We start from the raw sequence: 9,333 nt of genomic DNA, 5'->3' as shown, positions 1-9,333 counted from the left end.
GATATAACCTTAGGCTTCTATGCAAATTTTAGAAGCAACAGGTAAAGAATTTTTCTCCTTACAACCTGTCAATCTGAGTCACTGCACTGCACCAGCAAAATAAATCTTAAACTGAGGGGAGGCCAGTATAGGGCAGAAATGACTATCTGATCACCAAAGACACGTGATCCTCTCTCAAAGGGCAGAGCTATTGATGTCGATGTGTCCCAGCCCCCTTGGTATTAAGAGCAGTCAGATGACCAGTTCTGGCCACTGGGTGTAAGTGAATGTATTGTGTGACTTTCAGGACAATGTGATTAAAAATCCAGTGTGAGTGTCTCACACTCTTTTCTTCTACAGCAACCTTGGAGGCCATGAATTGAAGAGGGGAGCACCACAAGGTGAAAGGAGCCTGATTAATTCCCTAGTCACTGCTTGCAGGCATGTCAGAGTTCTGTAACAAAGAGTATCCACTTTGGATGTGGCCTAAGTGAGAAATAAATTTTGATTGTGTTCTATCACAGATAGGTTGGTGCTGCTTGTTTGGGCAGCTGGGCCTCCCTTATTAATACACAGCATAATTGGCCAGATTGGGGTTGGTCTGAAGATAAACAACAAATGAATGATATCCAGTGTAAGTGTTTACAAGAGTTTAGAGGAGGATTGCTCATTGTAGACCATCTGGATCAATGAAGGTTTACTTGAGAAGAACGGTAAGCTAGGTCCTGAGAGTGTTTTAGAAAGAGCCGGAGGAAGGGAACCTGAGGCAGGAGCATGGTGATAGTGATTCTCCTTGCAAGACAATACATAGACCAGTTTGGCTTGGGGGTACATTTGAAAAGGGATTTGGGGAGGTTAAGAACCTTTTGGAGACAAAGGAAGTGGGGCTTTGAAAACCATAGCAGGAAGTTGATCCTATCAGTGAATGGGATTCACTGAAGATGTTTGTGTAGTGCAATGGTAATGTGAAGGATGATTTTAGAAAGGAAAAAAGAAACCAGCCAACACAGGTGTTGGGGAGGATGGGGGTGGCTGGTAGTGAATGACAGGAAGTCAAACTCCCTGCTACCCTAAGATCTGTCTTTCCCCTCTCACACGGATATAATATATTCAGGCTTTTTTGTGCTCCCTGCAACATTGCAGCGGTCTTTATTGTCCACCTAATCACCATTTCCTCCTTCTTATTTGCCTACAAATATTCTGATTTTGTTTGTGGCAGCAATGTGTACCGTTCTGCAGATGAATTGGGGTTATCCAAGGCAGACATCTCTATCCCATTCCTCTCTGCCAGTTGAAGCTATAGAAGGAATATTCAAGTCAGGCCTGGCCAAAGAGATGTCAGGGGAAGCCTGCTGAGTGCTTCTAGGAAGATTTTTCTTCACTGACAAAAGGAGAGAACTGCTTAAAGAAAAAACTTTTACTCTTCGTCCCACCCTCTGCTTTTCTGAATGTGATTGTGATAGCTGGGGCTGTGGCAATCTGTTTGAGAACACAAAGTAAGGATGGTGGAATGGAAAGATAGGCAGAGCTTTGTTCCTCGATGACATTACTGAGCTGCCAAGCCATGTGGATACTCATGACCTCCAGACTTCTTGTTATGAGAGATCATTAGATGTCTTTACAGAATAAGCCACAGTGAGTTTGCTAAATCTTTGGTTACTTGGAACTAAAAGCATTCCTGACTTATAAATTCTGAAATAAATTCTTTCTCAAAGACCATCTAAAAGTTTCATAAGCTCCAGCCCATGGTGGGCTGTACCTGAAGATTTCAAAAATGAAGACATGTCTGACTTTGAGTAAAGAGATTTTTAAGCAGTCAAACTAAGACCCTTGCAATACATACATAGAAATATCTTAGGCTGAGATATAAAAGATAGCAGATAAACCAAGAATGAAAGTCGTCTGAAAACCCTTTAAAAGCTGAATGGAAAAGGAAAGTATCTAAAATGCAGAAGTCAAATAATTCACTAGATTAGCCATCAATGACAAGAGTAGAAATAAACAAGACAAAGCACTCAAAATATAAAAGGAAATTACCTTATCTACAAGAAGTAGTGTTATTTTGCCCTGGACTTGTAACATCATTGACCATTAAAAAAAAAAAAAGAAAGAAAAGAAAAAATAATCTAGAATTAAAACTTCAAAATCAGAAATGAGTATAAATTTTTCTGCAGATGTACATTTAGTAAAGGATTCAAATAAAATCAGTGGGAGTTATATTATTTATATAGAACTATATGCATCCTGCTCACTGAAAAATCAACCCTGTTAACAAATATTCCACAGTGAAGAAAATTGGGAAATAAATGCATAAAAATCCTCTAAAACCTTAAAAGATGTAAATACATATATATGTGTATGTATATATCCCAAAGAACAAAAACAGTTTTGAAGTGTATTTGCAGAAAATCAGAAGTGAATGAACAGAGAGGGTATGCTCTTGTGCAGAGCCAAGATTCTATTTTATTTTGACCCTCTTTCTACTTGAGAAAAACTATTCTGTCCTGAGACTATGTTTTTATTTGTGTTTTTATTTAGTGCTTTTCCAACAATTAAAATGCCTAGCAAACTGTGGCTCTCAATATACGTTTGTTAAATGAATCTAAAATCTGCTGTATTAATTTCTTGTGGCTGCTATAACAAATTACCACAAATTTAGTGGCTTAAAATACCAAAAATTTATTCTTTCACATTTTTGGAGGCCAGAAGTCCAAAATGAATATAAGTGGGTTAAAATCAAGGCCAGCAGAGCTGCACTCCCTCTGGAAGCTTTGGGGGAGAATCAGTTCCTTGCTTCTTTTGGTGACTGCCAGCATTTCTTGGCTTGGTGCTGCAGCACTCCGATCTTTAAGACCAGCATCTTCAAATCTCTCTCTGCTCTGTCTTCACATCACCTCTACGTGTTAAATCTCTCTCTCTGTCTCCCTTTTATAAAGAACATATGAGATTGTATGTAGAACCTACCCCAATAATCCAGGATAATCTCCCATCTCAAAATCCCTAACTTAATCACATCTGCAAAGACACTTGTTTTTTTTAATTTATTTTTAACCATATAAAGTAACATTCACAAGTTCCAGGGTTTAGGATGTAGATATCATCCGGGAGTGGGGTACATTTTTAAGCTTGAGGCAAAAGCATTCCAAAAAAGTGATAAGCTGAAAACAGAAGAGACGAACACCACCAGGAGAAATAATGTTCCTGTTACTCCTCTGGATAACTTTGATCATCTTAATGCAGTTAAAGTCTTTACTTCCAAGGAAAACAAAAACTGGAGACAACTTTATTTGGTTAAAATTAATGTGGTAATAAAGAAATTCTCAAGCCAAACAGCTAGCACTAATAAATTAAAATTGGAAAATTACAGGCCTTTTCTCTGGAAAAAAGAAATGATTAATATTACCTAAGGTAAAAAATGGGTTTATTAGAATGTGGGAAACATGATCCAAAATCATCATTGCTGGTATAATTCACTTAGATTCTTTATGGAATATAAGAACACTGGGTGAGGTAGTTTCCCTATACCAACATCATTTTTGCAGACTTCTGCAGATAGAAGAGAAGAGAGAGAGAGAAGATATTGCCAAGAATTCTGACACTACAAAGGCTGAAAGGAAATGCTGAGTAAATTAAGCATTTCAGGAAGTTTTAAACTCAGAATATAGAGCTATTAGTCAGAGCACTGAGAAAACATATAAAGATAATTTTGAAATCCTTAAAGCAATAGAAATCTAGACTATATTATCACTATTATTTTTCTCCTACTGTTTCTCTATCCAGCCACTTTCTACAAATGTATTATTGCACATTAGGGAACTCAATATAAAAGGAGTTAAAAATTTATAGAAATAATAAATCCTTTAATTTTATTTTGTTCGCTTTTCTGAATATTTTCAAAACCTCTACATGCTGAGACAAAGCAGGGTTTTGCTACATGTAACATATTTTAAGAATATTTACTAATATTTCTTTTCATGTCCACATTTTAAAGTTTATCTTAGAATTCCTTGCATAATAAATATTTGCTGAAAAGTAAATATTTGTTGAGTCAGCAAATTTTTGTTGCATGATTGATTGAATGAATGAATAAATAGTGGCCCAGAGACACTTTTTAAGTGGGTAGGTAAAGTGAACTGATTCTCTCCAGAGCCATCCAGACGTGTAACAGGAACATGATTCTTGCTTGTGAGCTGGGAAACCCTGGCGCCCATGGGGAATGAGGGTGGGAGATATCATGGTGACCAGTCTATGTGTCCCAGAAAACCCTGCAGGAGGATTTTCAAATCAGCCTGGAAACAACAAGGAATAGAAAAGACAGAAGACTATTATTTCATTGATTTTAATTTTTTATTGAATTATGTTTGTGTTTTGGAGTTTTATTTTCCTCCTCATCTTCTTTAAAAGTCCTCCTCCTCCTTCTTCCGCTCCTTTTCCTTTGTCTCTTGCCCCCCTTTCCCATTCTCCTTTTCCTCATCATCCCCGCTGTGTATTTATCCATATTTTGCCAGTCATTGCACAAAATCATCATTTACCAGCCAGCAAAAATGAGATGTGGCATGCTGAATATTTTCTGTCTTACAACTGCTCCTGACATCTGTAGCAGTTTTCACCTCTTGAATAAAAGTTAATCTAGTTCACTTAGTCTTAAAACATATTGAGCCTTTTAAAACAGTCGTTGTGGCCAAATAAATAAAGAGTAGGGCACAGGCATTGGAAATATAAACTAAATGACCAGGAACATAAAGGACATTGTCAGTATGGATTTAGAACTCACGGTTGCCAAGTCAAATACAATGGCGTTCTCCTTTTTCAATGCTGAATAAACCTTTAAAGTTTGGAAATGCCTGGATTGAACAGGTTTACGGAGTTTACATGCTTGATAACAGTGACCCTGTGGCAAGATGGAGAGAAGCCGGTTCAGATACTCCCTGCTCCCTGTATAATACAGTCCAATTTTCAGATTCTGCTTCCTCCATTGTGGAACCAGCTTGACATTTTTGTGTATTCATTATTTTCCTGAACCATGGGGTTCAGCTCAGATCAATGATAGGAGCAAAGGGCCCACCAAATAATCACACTGTAAGGTTGATTGTTGGCAACATTTCTGGAGATGCTCCTAGTGCTCAGGTGAGCCAACAGCACCCCATGTATGGGATGTGGATTTCCTGGGACCTAACAGAAAAGCTTTAAGCTGAAGCTCCTAGTGAAAAAGAGGTGCACAGCAGGTGCTTGATGTTATGGTGGGTCTCTTAGATCAGTCTACCTGCTGTGGGGAGGAATTAGCCAAGAAGTTCCTCACCTAGTCATGATCAGATAATTTCCAGGTCCTCACTTCCAGGAAACAACAACAAGGAATAGAAAAGACAGAAAATTGTTATTTCATTGATTTTAATTTTTTATTGAATTATATTTGAATGTGTTTTGAAGTTTTATTTTCTTCCTCATCTTCTTTTTTTTTTGTCTTTTGTCTTTTTTCCGTGTCCGGCAACGGATCGCAACCCTCAGTGTTGCCCCCGTACCGGACCGGGGACCGGCAACGGGATCGCAACCCTCGGTGTTGCTCCCGCGCCTCGCTCAGCCAGTGAGCGGGAACCGGTCTGTATATGGGATCCGAACCCTCGGACGGGAGCGCCACCGTGCTTCCCAAGTGGCGCACCATCCAGTGCGCCACCGGGCCGGCCCCTTCCTCATCTTCTTTAAAAAGTTGAAATGAACTTATTTTATTTCAATGTTTGTGATGTAGCATGTCTATTAACACTTCTCATTTTGGATTCTTGATGTTTTTTGCCTTTTTGTTGGTTTACCCATTCATTTGTTTATTCAATAAGTGATGAATAAATATTTATTGAGTGTCAAATAGGGAACAGATATTGGACTTTGTACTGGAAAGAGATGATGATATACATTGTCAAAAGCTATGAGGGGTGTGGTTTGGGATCTACAGTGAACTGTTGTCCATTCACTCCATTGGCTTGGACCTAATAAGTGGAAATTGACCAGTGGTAGCCTTTTCGAATTAGTTATATCTAACATAGATTAATTTAACATAAGATTTTCCAATATAAACTATTTAACGTAGGTGGTACCTGTGATGGTTCAGTGGTCTTGTAGGAAGATCTCCCCCCACTTCACTGCCTGTGGCTGCCTTGACTGTTACAGTCGATTGGATCTGGAACAAGAGATTTCAAGGTCAAGAGGCTCCTGCACACAGACTCAGTCTTGCCAGCGTCAGTCAAAGGAAGAACAGCACGCATCACTGCAATGGAAACAAGTGTCGAATTATGAAAGCTAAGGGCTTTTGTAAACCTTAACATGTTGACCCTAGATGTGTTTAGGGCACATGCTGGCTCTGCTACCCCCATTCACCGGGCTGTATGTTTTACCGCTATCCCAGTAGTCAGTCCTAATATGCTGAACCTGATAAGAGGTGGTGCCCGTCACTGGATGCGTGCAGTTAGTTCTCAAGCATTGGTACTCAATAGACTGTGGCTAAAACTCGGCCTTAGATTCAAAATTTATACACACAAACTACAAACATGGGTTTAAGGTATTTTATTTCTTCCAGCAAAAAAATAGATTTAAATAATGAATCCCTTCTGGTGGAATTCAGGCAGAGTAGGAGGGATATTTTATTGCAGGTGGCCATTCTCGACCCCCCTTGAGTGTACTCTGTTCCAAAGACCTATTATTTTCTCTGTTCAGTGTAGCCCAAGCATAGGGCCTGGGGATAAGAGTGCGGTCTTTCTAGATGAAGCTGAGTTTAAGAAATTTCATATATGATTGCCTTATCTGAGATTTTTAAAAAATGCTTCCAGTTTAACATAATTTTATGTACATTCTTCCAAATCTTTTCCTTTTCCTTTTTCCTTTCAGTATGTTGAGGTAAATTTGATCCATATTTTGCCTTCAGTTTTTGGAAAAACATCAAAATATTTGACCCATCAAACACTTAGTAAAATGTCAGATGATCTTTTCAATAAAAATGGAGTTTCAAGAGCTAAAATTCAGAAAGTTGATTTGCCAAGTTTAAACATACTAAGACAAAAAAAAATACTATGATCTCAAAAAGTTGCTTCAGAATGTAAAATTAATAAATTCAAAATGGACCTATAATTTAGTAAAACATCTCTCTCTTTTTCCTCTAATTCTTTTTCTCTTATTATTTTATGAGAAAAGAACAGAAATGTTACAGAGTAAAATGGACCCTTTTGCTTTTAAAGTGTTTTTTAAATGTTTGTTTAGTTTGTAATTTAGAACAGTTTAAAGTAGCCTTTCTCAGAATGTGTTCCATGGAACACAAGTTCCTCAAAATGTACCTCACCAAAAAAAGCTCACTAAATGAGAAAGTTACTCTACAATGTTTCCTCTCTGGGAGGCTCAGAACTTGTGTCACCATATGGAGGTTCTGAAAGAATGCAGGGTAGTAAAAAAAGATTTTTAACGTCATCTAACCCAGCATTGCCTGCCCTGTAAGTTTATCTATTAATGTCTATGTGTTGCACTTTGGGAACCATTGAGAAGAAGCAGATGGTGTTCCGGCCAGCCCCCAAGGTCATCCTGCATGACCAACACCCCGGTTGCAGGAGGAAGCCACCTTGTATGCTATGTGCACCCAGCTCAGGTGGAGGACGGCAGGCTTCTGGAATAGCTCCTGGGCAGTGTGGACTTCTGCATGGAGGTGGTCACAGGGCTCAGCGGCAGTGGCCCTGCCTACTCACTCATGGCTCTGGATGCATTGGCTGAGGGGGGTGTGAAGATGGGGCTTCCAAGGTGCCTGGCAGTGTACCTTGGGGCACAGGCCCTCCTGGGGGCTGCCAAGTGTACCTTGGGGCACAGGCCCTCCTGGGGGCTGCCAAGAGGCTACTGCATTCTGAACAGCACCCAGGCCAGCTCAAGGACAATGTCTGCTCTCCTGCTGGGGCCACCATTCATGCCTTGAAGAGTAGGGCACCTTGTCCTCTGTCCATTCAAGGCTTTCCCTTTCTCTCTCCCTTTTTTTCTTATGCTTTCCGGCTCCACTGCTGTTTTGGCTGCTCTTTTTCATCCAGCATCAACTGAACTGAAGAGTGAAGAGTTGGGGCTTCTGTTCCCTGCTCATCAATGCCGTGGAGGCCTCTTGCATCCACACACGAGAGCTGCAGTCCATGGCTGACCAGGAGGAGGTCTCACCAGCTGCCATCAAGAAGACTGTCCTGGATAAAGTGAAGCTGGACCCCCTGTGGGAGCCTCCTTGTCCCCTTCTGGTCATGCCAAGCTGCTCCCCCGCAGCCTGGCCCTGGCCGGCAAGAAAGACTGAAGTGTCCTGCCCAACCCACTCTGTTCTCCACTCTCTTCTCTTGTGGCTCAAAGTTCCTGCACTGGGGGTCTCTAGTCAGGCCACACAGACTGTCCCCATAGTGGCCAGAGCCCATGGCCTTGGTTAGCTCAGGGGTCAGCCAGGGTCATAGCCAGGGAGGGGGCACATACCTTCCCACTGAGAATCTCCATGTTCCACAAGTGCTCTTCTGCCCAGAACAAGGATGAGTTCTCTGACCTCAACATCCCTCCTTGGCCCCCAAAGCAAGTCAAAACCGCCTTCCTCTGGAGCTCAGAGGCATCGTGTCCAGAGGCAGAATGATAGAGTTTGGGTATGTCGTCTCACTAAAATTCATGTCAAAATCAGATGCCCAATGTGGCAGTGTTGAGAGCTGCTTGGGTCATAGGGGGTGGATCCCTCATTAACAGATTAATACCCTCCCTGGGTGAGGGGTAAGTGAGTGAGAGCTCACTCTATTAGTTCCCATGAGAGCTGGCTACTTAAAAGGACCCTGGCATCTCCCCTTGCACCCGCTGGCTGCCTGCTGCTTTCCACCATGAGTAGAAGCAGCCCGAGACCCCACCAGGTCCAACTGTTCCAGAATCATGAGCCAAATAAACCTCTTTCCTTATAAATTACCCAGTTTCAGATTTTCTATTATAGCAACACAAAAACGGACTAATACAGCTACTTAACCCTTGAATATTTCTCCTCTTCAGAGAATGGAGGTGGTGAAATGTAGTAGTTAGATATATGGACTTTGGACTCAGAGAACCTGGGTTCAAACCCAATTCCGCTCTTTACAAGTTGTGTGACCTTGAGCAATGACAACATCTCCTAATGTCAGTCTTCCTATCTCTAAAACGGACATCATAATAGTACTGACCTCACAGAGTTGTAGGGAAGATTTAAACGATAACTTCTATCAATTATTTAGCATCATGCCTGGCATAGAGAAAGCTCTCAAAATTTTTATAATTATTTTTGTATTGCTACTATTAGAGATGGCTTGGGTGTCTGCATCTAAACTACTCATAAATATAGAGGTCATTGTGCGG

General features: G+C 40.7%; 1 pseudogene; it reads left to right on the top strand.

Annotated features, from left to right (window-relative positions):
- The first annotated feature begins 7,485 nt into the window (after window positions 1-7,485).
- Window positions 7,486-8,275, top strand: LOC103588495 (annotated as a pseudogene).
- The last annotated feature ends 1,058 nt before the right edge of the window (window positions 8,276-9,333 follow it).

Source organism: Galeopterus variegatus, unplaced genomic scaffold, assembly GCF_000696425.1.
Source record: "Galeopterus variegatus unplaced genomic scaffold, G_variegatus-3.0.2 Scaffold578, whole genome shotgun sequence".
NCBI lineage: Eukaryota > Metazoa > Chordata > Mammalia > Dermoptera > Cynocephalidae > Galeopterus > Galeopterus variegatus.
Note: the sequence above shows the minus strand (reverse complement) of the source record. Positions and strands in the feature narration are given on the sequence as shown.